Source organism: Mytilus californianus, unplaced genomic scaffold, assembly GCF_021869535.1.
Source record: "Mytilus californianus isolate M0D057914Y unplaced genomic scaffold, xbMytCali1.0.p SCAF_9, whole genome shotgun sequence".
Lineage (NCBI taxonomy): Eukaryota > Metazoa > Mollusca > Bivalvia > Mytilida > Mytilidae > Mytilus > Mytilus californianus.
In genome coordinates, this window is record NW_026262745.1 from 81,715,649 (window position 1) to 81,728,492 (window position 12,844).

Genomic DNA, 12,844 nt, shown 5'->3' on the forward strand with positions numbered 1-12,844 from the left:
GCAATGGTACCGATAATATCCCTAACTAAAACAAGTTGACAAATGATAGGCGTACATTGAAAACAATACAAATAGGACCTATTCAAGTACACCTTTTAGGATGCGCTCGTCTATAACTGACAATCCTAGTCAATTAAGATTGGAGTCGAGTGCACCCGCACGAGCGGGGTTCGAACTCACAACCTCAGTGTTGACTGGCTAGTGATTACAGTAGTAACTACTTAGACCACTCCGGCCACCGAGGCCCCCCACAGCCTTGGAAATGGAGTGTTTATTCTGCCTTCTTTTCTTTTCTTTTCGTTATTTTTTTAAGTTAAGAAGACTATTACATGAAAAGGCAAATTTACCGATAAAAGATTCTCACATTTGTACAAGTGGACGCGTCAGTGCCTACATAAAAAAATCCGTCCTTGTCCAGGCCAAAAAAAAAATATGTTTCCGCTGAGGATTGAACTCAGGACCTTCCGCGTGTTAAGCGGATGTGATAACCACTACACCACGGAAACCATGATTGACACTTGGCTTATTCATTTATTTATCGGCTGACCGACTGATCATTGGCATATTGGGTTAGTTTTTAAAATACTCACTTTTATTACCGTGTTTTTAAGAATATTGTATAAAGCTTTTAACAACTCCTTCCTGCAAAGTATATTAAGCACTTCTAAGACCTTAAAGAAGTAAATGATGGCTCCTGAAATAGGGAAGCGTTCAGTTATCTTTTTATCTTTTTTCACCATGTGTCAGTGTTACATTTTTACCAGTGTGGACTATAGTTATCTTAGTTGAGAGGCCCAAGTGAGACTTTGATGATGTGCCTATTGTATACCGGTTTTCACATGAAATTTAACTTAAGTATAAGTTCTAAAATATTAGATAAGTAGAGTGTCCGGTTCTGTGGTGTAGTGGTTATCACGTCTGCTTTACACGCAGAAGGTCGCGAGTTCGAACCTCGCCAGAACCTGGTATATTTTTGCAAATGGTGACTCCATTACTTTAAATATTCAAGCTGTTCGTGTGACTTCAATTGTTTGAAACCTAAAACTAGGCTAGATATAATTCAGCAATAATTTTTGGCAACGAGGGCCACTGATGCGGTAATCCATGGAACAACCGATCATCTCCCAAATAGTATATAGACCGAGGCAAAGTTGAGGTCTATATAGCTTTTGGGAGATGACAGAACGGTTCAGAAACTGACATTTGGTACAAAGTGACATTAATCAATTTGTTATATATCATACTGAATGGTTAAAGTGCCAGTTGAAAAACACAACAGTTTCTTTTAACGTGTTACAATTTGTTGTAGCTATATTTAGACCATTTAGAGTTTTAAAGAAAATCCGTGCAGTCTTTCCTACGCTACTCTCAAAATGTAAAAATTCGGCATCGAATCAAAAGAGAATAACTACATGCAATGGTACCGATAATATCCCTAACTAAAACAAGTTGACAAATGATAGGCGTACATTGAAAACAATACAAATAGGACCTATTCAAGTACACCTTTTAGGATGCGCTCGTCTATAACTGACAATCCTAGTCAATTAAGATTGGAGTCGAGTGCACCCGCACGAGCGGGGTTCGAACTCACAACCTCAGTGTTGACTGGCTAGTGATTACAGTAGTAACTACTTAGACCACTCCGGCCACCGAGGCCCCCCACAGCCTTGGAAATGGAGTGTTTATTCTGCCTTCTTTTCTTTTCTTTTCGTTATTTTTTTAAGTTAAGAAGACTATTACATGAAAAGGCAAATTTACCGATAAAAGATTCTCACATTTGTACAAGTGGACGCGTCAGTGCCTACATAAAAAAATCCGTCCTTGTCCAGGCCAAAAAAAAAAATGTTTCCGCTGAGGATTGAACTCAGGACCTTCCGCGTGTTAAGCGGATGTGATAACCACTACACCACGGAAACCATGAATGACACTTGGCTTATTCATTTATTTATCGGCTGACCGACTGATCATTGGCATATTGGGTTAGTTTTTAAAATACTCACTTTTATTACCGTGTTTTTAAGAATATTGTATAAAGCTTTTAACAACTCCTTCCTGCAAAGTATATTAAGCACTTCTAAGACCTAAAAGAAGTAAATGATGGCTCCTGAAATAGGGAAGCGTTCAGTTATCTTTTTATCTTTTTTCACCATGTGTCAGTGTTACATTTTTACCAGTGTGGACTATAGTTATCTTAGTTGAGAGGCCCAAGTGAGACTTTGATGATGTGCCTATTGTATACCGGTTTTCACATGAAATTTAACTTAAGTATAAGTTCTAAAATATTAGATAAGTAGAGTGTCCGGTTCTGTGGTGTAGTGGTTATCACGTCTGCTTTACACGCAGAAGGTCGCGAGTTCGAACCTCGCCAGAACCTGGTATATTTTTGCAAATGGTGACTCCATTACTTTAAATATTCAAGCTGTTCGTGTGACTTCAATTGTTTGAAACCTAAAACTAGGCTAGATATAATTCAGCAATAATTTTTGGCAACGAGGGCCACTGATGCGGTAATCCATGGAACAACCGATCATCTCCCAAATAGTATATAGACCGAGGCAAAGTTGAGGTCTATATAGCTTTTGGGAGATGACAGAACGGTTCAGAAACTGACATTTGGTACAAAGTGACATTAATCAATTTGTTATATATCATACTGAATGGTTAAAGTGCCAGTTGAAAAACACAACAGTTTCTTTTAACGTGTTACAATTTGTTGTAGCTATATTTAGACCATTTAGAGTTTTAAAGAAAATCCGTGCAGTCTTTCCTACGCTACTCTCAAAATGTAAAAATTCGGCATCGAATCAAAAGAGAATAACTACATGCAATGGTACCGATAATATCCCTAACTAAAACAAGTTGACAAATGATAGGCGTACATTGAAAACAATACAAATAGGACCTATTCAAGTACACCTTTTAGGATGCGCTCGTCTATAACTGACAATCCTAGTCAATTAAGATTGGAGTCGAGTGCACCCGCACGAGCGGGGTTCGAACTCACAACCTCAGTGTTGACTGGCTAGTGATTACAGTAGTAACTACTTAGACCACTCCGGCCACCGAGGCCCCCCACAGCCTTGGAAATGGAGTGTTTATTCTGCCTTCTTTTCTTTTCTTTTCGTTATTTTTTTAAGTTAAGAAGACTATTACATGAAAAGGCAAATTTACCGATAAAAGATTCTCACATTTGTACAAGTGGACGCGTCAGTGCCTACATAAAAAAATCCGTCCTTGTCCAGGCCAAAAAAAAAATATGTTTCCGCTGAGGATTGAACTCAGGACCTTCCGCGTGTTAAGCGGATGTGATAACCACTACACCACGGAAACCATGATTGACACTTGGCTTATTCATTTATTTATCGGCTGACCGACTGATCATTGGCATATTGGGTTAGTTTTTAAAATACTCACTTTTATTACCGTGTTTTTAAGAATATTGTATAAAGCTTTTAACAACTCCTTCCTGCAAAGTATATTAAGCACTTCTAAGACCTTAAAGAAGTAAATGATGGCTCCTGAAATAGGGAAGCGTTCAGTTATCTTTTTATCTTTTTTCACCATGTGTCAGTGTTACATTTTTACCAGTGTGGACTATAGTTATCTTAGTTGAGAGGCCCAAGTGAGACTTTGATGATGTGCCTATTGTATACCGGTTTTCACATGAAATTTAACTTAAGTATAAGTTCTAAAATATTAGATAAGTAGAGTGTCCGGTTCTGTGGTGTAGTGGTTATCACGTCTGCTTTACACGAAGAAGGTCGCGAGTTCGAACCTCGCCAGAACCTGGTATATTTTTGCAAATGGTGACTCCATTACTTTAAATATTCAAGCTGTTCGTGTGACTTCAATTGTTTGAAACCTAAAACTAGGCTAGATATAATTCAGCAATAATTTTTGGCAACGAGGGCCACTGATGCGGTAATCCATGGAACAACCGATCATCTCCCAAATAGTATATAGACCGAGGCAAAGTTGAGGTCTATATAGCTTTTGGGAGATGACAGAACGGTTCAGAAACTGACATTTGGTACAAAGTGACATTAATCAATTTGTTATATATCATACTGAATGGTTAAAGTGCCAGTTGAAAAACACAACAGTTTCTTTTAACGTGTTACAATTTGTTGTAGCTATATTTAGACCATTTAGAGTTTTAAAGAAAATCCGTGCAGTCTTTCCTACGCTACTCTCAAAATGTAAAAATTCGGCATCGAATCAAAAGAGAATAACTACATGCAATGGTACCGATAATATCCCTAACTAAAACAAGTTGACAAATGATAGGCGTACATTGAAAACAATACAAATAGGACCTATTCAAGTACACCTTTTAGGATGCGCTCGTCTATAACTGACAATCCTAGTCAATTAAGATTGGAGTCGAGTGCACCCGCACGAGCGGGGTTCGAACTCACAACCTCAGTGTTGACTGGCTAGTGATTACAGTAGTAACTACTTAGACCACTCCGGCCACCGAGGCCCCCCACAGCCTTGGAAATGGAGTGTTTATTCTGCCTTCTTTTCTTTTCTTTTCGTTATTTTTTTAAGTTAAGAAGACTATTACATGAAAAGGCAAATTTACCGATAAAAGATTCTCACATTTGTACAAGTGGACGCGTCAGTGCCTACATAAAAAAATCCGTCCTTGTCCAGGCCAAAAAAAAAAAATGTTTCCGCTGAGGATTGAACTCAGGACCTTCCGCGTGTTAAGCGGATGTGATAACCACTACACCACGGAAACCATGAATGACACTTGGCTTATTCATTTATTTATCGGCTGACCGACTGATCATTGGCATATTGGGTTAGTTTTTAAAATACTCACTTTTATTACCGTGTTTTTAAGAATATTGTATAAAGCTTTTAACAACTCCTTCCTGCAAAGTATATTAAGCACTTCTAAGACCTAAAAGAAGTAAATGATGGCTCCTGAAATAGGGAAGCGTTCAGTTATCTTTTTATCTTTTTTCACCATGTGTCAGTGTTACATTTTTACCAGTGTGGACTATAGTTATCTTAGTTGAGAGGCCCAAGTGAGACTTTGATGATGTGCCTATTGTATACCGGTTTTCACATGAAATTTAACTTAAGTATAAGTTCTAAAATATTAGATAAGTAGAGTGTCCGGTTCTGTGGTGTAGTGGTTATCACGTCTGCTTTACACGCAGAAGGTCGCGAGTTCGAACCTCGCCAGAACCTGGTATATTTTTGCAAATGGTGACTCCATTACTTTAAATATTCAAGCTGTTCGTGTGACTTCAATTGTTTGAAACCTAAAACTAGGCTAGATATAATTCAGCAATAATTTTTGGCAACGAGGGCCACTGATGCGGTAATCCATGGAACAACCGATCATCTCCCAAATAGTATATAGACCGAGGCAAAGTTGAGGTCTATATAGCTTTTGGGAGATGACAGAACGGTTCAGAAACTGACATTTGGTACAAAGTGACATTAATCAATTTGTTATATATCATACTGAATGGTTAAAGTGCCAGTTGAAAAACACAACAGTTTCTTTTAACGTGTTACAATTTGTTGTAGCTATATTTAGACCATTTAGAGTTTTAAAGAAAATCCGTGCAGTCTTTCCTACGCTACTCTCAAAATGTAAAAATTCGGCATCGAATCAAAAGAGAATAACTACATGCAATGGTACCGATAATATCCCTAACTAAAACAAGTTGACAAATGATAGGCGTACATTGAAAACAATACAAATAGGACCTATTCAAGTACACCTTTTAGGATGCGCTCGTCTATAACTGACAATCCTAGTCAATTAAGATTGGAGTCGAGTGCACCCGCACGAGCGGGGTTCGAACTCACAACCTCAGTGTTGACTGGCTAGTGATTACAGTAGTAACTACTTAGACCACTCCGGCCACCGAGGCCCCCCACAGCCTTGGAAATGGAGTGTTTATTCTGCCTTCTTTTCTTTTCTTTTCGTTATTTTTTTAAGTTAAGAAGACTATTACATGAAAAGGCAAATTTACCGATAAAAGATTCTCACATTTGTACAAGTGGACGCGTCAGTGCCTACATAAAAAAATCCGTCCTTGTCCAGGCCAAAAAAAAAATATGTTTCCGCTGAGGATTGAACTCAGGACCTTCCGCGTGTTAAGCGGATGTGATAACCACTACACCACGGAAACCATGATTGACACTTGGCTTATTCATTTATTTATCGGCTGACCGACTGATCATTGGCATATTGGGTTAGTTTTTAAAATACTCACTTTTATTACCGTGTTTTTAAGAATATTGTATAAAGCTTTTAACAACTCCTTCCTGCAAAGTATATTAAGCACTTCTAAGACCTTAAAGAAGTAAATGATGGCTCCTGAAATAGGGAAGCGTTCAGTTATCTTTTTATCTTTTTTCACCATGTGTCAGTGTTACATTTTTACCAGTGTGGACTATAGTTATCTTAGTTGAGAGGCCCAAGTGAGACTTTGATGATGTGCCTATTGTATACCGGTTTTCACATGAAATTAAACTTAAGTATAAGTTCTAAAATATTAGATAAGTAGAGTGTCCGGTTCTGTGGTGTAGTGGTTATCACGTCTGCTTTACACGCAGAAGGTCGCGAGTTCGAACCTCGCCAGAACCTGGTATATTTTTGCAAATGGTGACTCCATTACTTTAAATATTCAAGCTGTTCGTGTGACTTCAATTGTTTGAAACCTAAAACTAGGCTAGATATAATTCAGCAATAATTTTTGGCAACGAGGGCCACTGATGCGGTAATCCATGGAACAACCGATCATCTCCCAAATAGTATATAGACCGAGGCAAAGTTGAGGTCTATATAGCTTTTGGGAGATGACAGAACGGTTCAGAAACTGACATTTGGTACAAAGTGACATTAATCAATTTGTTATATATCATACTGAATGGTTAAAGTGCCAGTTGAAAAACACAACAGTTTCTTTTAACGTGTTACAATTTGTTGTAGCTATATTTAGACCATTTAGAGTTTTAAAGAAAATCCGTGCAGTCTTTCCTACGCTACTCTCAAAATGTAAAAATTCGGCATCGAATCAAAAGAGAATAACTACATGCAATGGTACCGATAATATCCCTAACTAAAACAAGTTGACAAATGATAGGCGTACATTGAAAACAATACAAATAGGACCTATTCAAGTACACCTTTTAGGATGCGCTCGTCTATAACTGACAATCCTAGTCAATTAAGATTGGAGTCGAGTGCACCCGCACGAGCGGGGTTCGAACTCACAACCTCAGTGTTGACTGGCTAGTGATTACAGTAGTAACTACTTAGACCACTCCGGCCACCGAGGCCCCCCACAGCCTTGGAAATGGAGTATTTATTCTGCCTTCTTTTCTTTTCTTTTCGTTATTTTTTTAAGTTAAGAAGACTATTACATGAAAAGGCAAATTTACCGATAAAAGATTCTCACATTTGTACAAGTGGACGCGTCAGTGCCTACATAAAAAAATCCGTCCTTGTCCAGGCCAAAAAAAAAAAATGTTTCCGCTGAGGATTGAACTCAGAACCTTCCGCGTGTTAAGCGGATGTGATAACCACTACACCACGGAAACCATGAATGACACTTGGCTTATTCATTTATTTATCGGCTGACCGACTGATCATTGGCATATTGGGTTAGTTTTTAAAATACTCACTTTTATTACCGTGTTTTTAAGAATATTGTATAAAGCTTTTAACAACTCCTTCCTGCAAAGTATATTAAGCACTTCTAAGACCTAAAAGAAGTAAATGATGGCTCCTGAAATAGGGAAGCGTTCAGTTATCTTTTTATCTTTTTTCACCATGTGTCAGTGTTACATTTTTACCAGTGTGGACTATAGTTATCTTAGTTGAGAGGCCCAAGTGAGACTTTGATGATGTGCCTATTGTATACCGGTTTTCACATGAAATTTAACTTAAGTATAAGTTCTAAAATATTAGATAAGTAGAGTGTCCGGTTCTGTGGTGTAGTGGTTATCACGTCTGCTTTACACGCAGAAGGTCGCGAGTTCGAACCTCGCCAGAACCTGGTATATTTTTGCAAATGGTGACTCCATTACTTTAAATATTCAAGCTGTTCGTGTGACTTCAATTGTTTGAAACCTAAAACTAGGCTAGATATAATTCAGCAATAATTTTTGGCAACGAGGGCCACTGATGCGGTAATCCATGGAACAACCGATCATCTCCCAAATAGTATATAGACCGAGGCAAAGTTGAGGTCTATATAGCTTTTGGGAGATGACAGAACGGTTCAGAAACTGACATTTGGTACAAAGTGACATTAATCAATTTGTTATATATCATACTGAATGGTTAAAGTGCCAGTTGAAAAACACAACAGTTTCTTTTAACGTGTTACAATTTGTTGTAGCTATATTTAGACCATTTAGAGTTTTAAAGAAAATCCGTGCAGTCTTTCCTACGCTACTCTCAAAATGTAAAAATTCGGCATCGAATCAAAAGAGAATAACTACATGCAATGGTACCGATAATATCCCTAACTAAAACAAGTTGACAAATGATAGGCGTACATTGAAAACAATACAAATAGGACCTATTCAAGTACACCTTTTAGGATGCGCTCGTCTATAACTGACAATCCTAGTCAATTAAGATTGGAGTCGAGTGCACCCGCACGAGCGGGGTTCGAACTCACAACCTCAGTGTTGACTGGCTAGTGATTACAGTAGTAACTACTTAGACCACTCCGGCCACCGAGGCCCCCCACAGCCTTGGAAATGGAGTGTTTATTCTGCCTTCTTTTCTTTTCTTTTCGTTATTTTTTTAAGTTAAGAAGACTATTACATGAAAAGGCAAATTTACCGATAAAAGATTCTCACATTTGTACAAGTGGACGCGTCAGTGCCTACATAAAAAAATCCGTCCTTGTCCAGGCCAAAAAAAAAAAATGTTTCCGCTGAGGATTGAACTCAGGACCTTCCGCGTGTTAAGCGGATGTGATAACCACTACACCACGGAAACCATGAATGACACTTGGCTTATTCATTTATTTATCGGCTGACCGACTGATCATTGGCATATTGGGTTAGTTTTTAAAATACTCACTTTTATTACCGTGTTTTTAAGAATATTGTATAAAGCTTTTAACAACTCCTTCCTGCAAAGTATATTAAGCACTTCTAAGACCTAAAAGAAGTAAATGATGGCTCCTGAAATAGGGAAGCGTTCAGTTATCTTTTTATCTTTTTTCACCATGTGTCAGTGTTACATTTTTACCAGTGTGGACTATAGTTATCTTAGTTGAGAGGCCCAAGTGAGACTTTGATGATGTGCCTATTGTATACCGGTTTTCACATGAAATTTAACTTAAGTATAAGTTCTAAAATATTAGATAAGTAGAGTGTCCGGTTCTGTGGTGTAGTGGTTATCACGTCTGCTTTACACGCAGAAGGTCGCGAGTTCGAACCTCGCCAGAACCTGGTATATTTTTGCAAATGGTGACTCCATTACTTTAAATATTCAAGCTGTTCGTGTGACTTCAATTGTTTGAAACCTAAAACTAGGCTAGATATAATTCAGCAATAATTTTTGGCAACGAGGGCCACTGATGCGGTAATCCATGGAACAACCGATCATCTCCCAAATAGTATATAGACCGAGGCAAAGTTGAGGTCTATATAGCTTTTGGGAGATGACAGAACGGTTCAGAAACTGACATTTGGTACAAAGTGACATTAATCAATTTGTTATATATCATACTGAATGGTTAAAGTGCCAGTTGAAAAACACAACAGTTTCTTTTAACGTGTTACAATTTGTTGTAGCTATATTTAGACCATTTAGAGTTTTAAAGAAAATCCGTGCAGTCTTTCCTACGCTACTCTCAAAATGTAAAAATTCGGCATCGAATCAAAAGAGAATAACTACATGCAATGGTACCGATAATATCCCTAACTAAAACAAGTTGACAAATGATAGGCGTACATTGAAAACAATACAAATAGGACCTATTCAAGTACACCTTTTAGGATGCGCTCGTCTATAACTGACAATCCTAGTCAATTAAGATTGGAGTCGAGTGCACCCGCACGAGCGGGGTTCGAACTCACAACCTCAGTGTTGACTGGCTAGTGATTACAGTAGTAACTACTTAGACCACTCCGGCCACCGAGGCCCCCCACAGCCTTGGAAATGGAGTGTTTATTCTGCCTTCTTTTCTTTTCTTTTCGTTATTTTTTTAAGTTAAGAAGACTATTACATGAAAAGGCAAATTTACCGATAAAAGATTCTCACATTTGTACAAGTGGACGCGTCAGTGCCTACATAAAAAAATCCGTCCTTGTCCAGGCCAAAAAAAAAAAATGTTTCCGCTGAGGATTGAACTCAGGACCTTCCGCGTGTTAAGCGGATGTGATAACCACTACACCACGGAAACCATGAATGACACTTGGCTTATTCATTTATTTATCGGCTGACCGACTGATCATTGGCATATTGGGTTAGTTTTTAAAATACTCACTTTTATTACCGTGTTTTTAAGAATATTGTATAAAGCTTTTAACAACTCCTTCCTGCAAAGTATATTAAGCACTTCTAAGACCTAAAAGAAGTAAATGATGGCTCCTGAAATAGGGAAGCGTTCAGTTATCTTTTTATCTTTTTTCACCATGTGTCAGTGTTACATTTTTACCAGTGTGGACTATAGTTATCTTAGTTGAGAGGCCCAAGTGAGACTTTGATGATGTGCCTATTGTATACCGGTTTTCACATGAAATTTAACTTAAGTAGAAGTTCTAAAATATAAAATAAGTAGAGTGTCCGGTTCTGTGGTGTAGTGGTTATCACGTCTGCTTTACACGCAGAAGGTCGCGAGTTCGAACCTCGCCAGAACCTGGTATATTTTTGCAAATGGTGACTCCATTACTTTAAATATTCAAGCTGTTCGTGTGACTTCAATTGTTTGAAACCTAAAACTAGGCTAGATATAATTCAGCAATAATTTTTGGCAACGAGGGCCACTGATGCGGTAATCCATGGAACAACCGATCATCTCCCAAATAGTATATAGACCGAGGCAAAGTTGAGGTCTATATAGCTTTTGGGAGATGACAGAACGGTTCAGAAACTGACATTTGGTACAAAGTGACATTAATCAATTTGTTATATATCATACTGAATGGTTAAAGTGCCAGTTGAAAAACACAACAGTTTCTTTTAACGTGTTACAATTTGTTGTAGCTATATTTAGACCATTTAGAGTTTTAAAGAAAATCCGTGCAGTCTTTCCTACGCTACTCTCAAAATGTAAAAATTCGGCATCGAATCAAAAGAGAATAACTACATGCAATGGTACCGATAATATCCCTAACTAAAACAAGTTGACAAATGATAGGCGTACATTGAAAACAATACAAATAGGACCTATTCAAGTACACCTTTTAGGATGCGCTCGTCTATAACTGACAATCCTAGTCAATTAAGATTGGAGTCGAGTGCACCCGCACGAGCGGGGTTCGAACTCACAACCTCAGTGTTGACTGGCTAGTGATTACAGTAGTAACTACTTAGACCACTCCGGCCACCGAGGCCCCCCACAGCCTTGGAAATGGAGTGTTTATTCTGCCTTCTTTTCTTTTCTTTTCGTTATTTTTTTAAGTTAAGAAGACTATTACATGAAAAGGCAAATTTACCGATAAAAGATTCTCACATTTGTACAAGTGGACGCGTCAGTGCCTACATAAAAAAATCCGTCCTTGTCCAGGCCAAAAAAAAAATATGTTTCCGCTGAGGATTGAACTCAGGACCTTCCGCGTGTTAAGCGGATGTGATAACCACTACACCACGGAAACCATGAATGACACTTGGCTTATTCATTTATTTATCGGCTGACCGACTGATCATTGGCATATTGGGTTAGTTTTTAAAATACTCACTTTTATTACCGTGTTTTTAAGAATATTGTATAAAGCTTTTAACAACTCCTTCCTGCAAAGTATATTAAGCACTTCTAAGACCTAAAAGAAGTAAATGATGGCTCCTGAAATAGGGAAGCGTTCAGTTATCTTTTTATCTTTTTTCACCATGTGTCAGTGTTACATTTTTACCAGTGTGGACTATAGTTATCTTAGTTGAGAGGCCCAAGTGAGACTTTGATGATGTGCCTATTGTATACCGGTTTTCACATGAAATTAAACTTAAGTATAACTTCTAAAATATTAGATAAGTAGAGTGTCCGGTTCTGTGGTGTAGTGGTTATCACGTCTGCTTTACACGCAGAAGGTCGCGAGTTCGAACCTCGCCAGAACCTGGTATATTTTTGCAAATGGTGACTCCATTACTTTAAATATTCAAGCTGTTCGTGTGACTTCAATTGTTTGAAACCTAAAACTAGGCTAGATATAATTCAGCAATAATTTTTGGCAACGAGGGCCACTGATGCGGTAATCCATGGAACAACCGATCATCTCCCAAATAGTATATAGACCGAGGCAAAGTTGAGGTCTATATAGCTTTTGGGAGATGACAGAACGGTTCAGAAACTGACATTTGGTACAAAGTGACATTAATCAATTTGTTATATATCATACTGAATGGTTAAAGTGCCAGTTGAAAAACACAACAGTTTCTTTTAACGTGTTACAATTTGTTGTAGCTATATTTAGACCATTTAGAGTTTTAAAGAAAATCCGTGCAGTCTTTCCTACGCTACTCTCAAAATGTAAAAATTCGGCATCGAATCAAAAGAGAATAACTACATGCAATGGTACCGATAATATCCCTAACTAAAACAAGTTGACAAATGATAGGCGTACATTGAAAACAATACAAATAGGACCTATTCAAGTACACCTTTTAGGATGCGCTCGTCTATAACTG

General features: G+C 37.9%; 18 non-coding genes across 18 annotated transcripts; 9 read left to right on the forward strand and 9 right to left on the reverse strand.

Annotated features, from left to right (window-relative positions):
- Positions 1-433: 433 nt before the first annotated feature.
- Positions 434-506, reverse strand: Trnav-aac (transfer RNA valine (anticodon AAC)). The gene has a single exon. It is a non-coding gene; the product is annotated as a tRNA-Val (tRNA).
- A 385-nt stretch (positions 507-891) lies between these two features.
- Trnav-uac (transfer RNA valine (anticodon UAC)) lies at positions 892-964 on the forward strand. The gene has a single exon. It is a non-coding gene; the product is annotated as a tRNA-Val (tRNA).
- Positions 965-1,846: 882 nt separating this feature from the next.
- On the reverse strand, positions 1,847-1,919 carry Trnav-aac (transfer RNA valine (anticodon AAC)). The gene has a single exon. It is a non-coding gene; the product is annotated as a tRNA-Val (tRNA).
- Positions 1,920-2,304: 385 nt separating this feature from the next.
- On the forward strand, positions 2,305-2,377 carry Trnav-uac (transfer RNA valine (anticodon UAC)). Its single transcript has one exon. It is a non-coding gene; the product is annotated as a tRNA-Val (tRNA).
- An 883-nt stretch (positions 2,378-3,260) lies between these two features.
- Positions 3,261-3,333, reverse strand: Trnav-aac (transfer RNA valine (anticodon AAC)). Its single transcript has one exon. It is a non-coding gene; the product is annotated as a tRNA-Val (tRNA).
- Positions 3,334-3,718: 385 nt separating this feature from the next.
- On the forward strand, positions 3,719-3,791 carry Trnav-uac (transfer RNA valine (anticodon UAC)). Its single transcript has one exon. It is a non-coding gene; the product is annotated as a tRNA-Val (tRNA).
- Positions 3,792-4,674: 883 nt separating this feature from the next.
- Positions 4,675-4,747, reverse strand: Trnav-aac (transfer RNA valine (anticodon AAC)). Its single transcript has one exon. It is a non-coding gene; the product is annotated as a tRNA-Val (tRNA).
- A 385-nt stretch (positions 4,748-5,132) lies between these two features.
- Trnav-uac (transfer RNA valine (anticodon UAC)) lies at positions 5,133-5,205 on the forward strand. Its single transcript has one exon. It is a non-coding gene; the product is annotated as a tRNA-Val (tRNA).
- Positions 5,206-6,088: 883 nt separating this feature from the next.
- Positions 6,089-6,161, reverse strand: Trnav-aac (transfer RNA valine (anticodon AAC)). Its single transcript has one exon. It is a non-coding gene; the product is annotated as a tRNA-Val (tRNA).
- A 385-nt stretch (positions 6,162-6,546) lies between these two features.
- Trnav-uac (transfer RNA valine (anticodon UAC)) lies at positions 6,547-6,619 on the forward strand. The gene has a single exon. It is a non-coding gene; the product is annotated as a tRNA-Val (tRNA).
- An 883-nt stretch (positions 6,620-7,502) lies between these two features.
- On the reverse strand, positions 7,503-7,575 carry Trnav-aac (transfer RNA valine (anticodon AAC)). The gene has a single exon. It is a non-coding gene; the product is annotated as a tRNA-Val (tRNA).
- Positions 7,576-7,960: 385 nt separating this feature from the next.
- On the forward strand, positions 7,961-8,033 carry Trnav-uac (transfer RNA valine (anticodon UAC)). Its single transcript has one exon. It is a non-coding gene; the product is annotated as a tRNA-Val (tRNA).
- An 883-nt stretch (positions 8,034-8,916) lies between these two features.
- Positions 8,917-8,989, reverse strand: Trnav-aac (transfer RNA valine (anticodon AAC)). The gene has a single exon. It is a non-coding gene; the product is annotated as a tRNA-Val (tRNA).
- Positions 8,990-9,374: 385 nt separating this feature from the next.
- Positions 9,375-9,447, forward strand: Trnav-uac (transfer RNA valine (anticodon UAC)). The gene has a single exon. It is a non-coding gene; the product is annotated as a tRNA-Val (tRNA).
- Positions 9,448-10,330: 883 nt separating this feature from the next.
- On the reverse strand, positions 10,331-10,403 carry Trnav-aac (transfer RNA valine (anticodon AAC)). Its single transcript has one exon. It is a non-coding gene; the product is annotated as a tRNA-Val (tRNA).
- A 385-nt stretch (positions 10,404-10,788) lies between these two features.
- Trnav-uac (transfer RNA valine (anticodon UAC)) lies at positions 10,789-10,861 on the forward strand. Its single transcript has one exon. It is a non-coding gene; the product is annotated as a tRNA-Val (tRNA).
- Positions 10,862-11,744: 883 nt separating this feature from the next.
- On the reverse strand, positions 11,745-11,817 carry Trnav-aac (transfer RNA valine (anticodon AAC)). The gene has a single exon. It is a non-coding gene; the product is annotated as a tRNA-Val (tRNA).
- A 385-nt stretch (positions 11,818-12,202) lies between these two features.
- Positions 12,203-12,275, forward strand: Trnav-uac (transfer RNA valine (anticodon UAC)). The gene has a single exon. It is a non-coding gene; the product is annotated as a tRNA-Val (tRNA).
- The last annotated feature ends 569 nt before the right edge of the window (positions 12,276-12,844 follow it).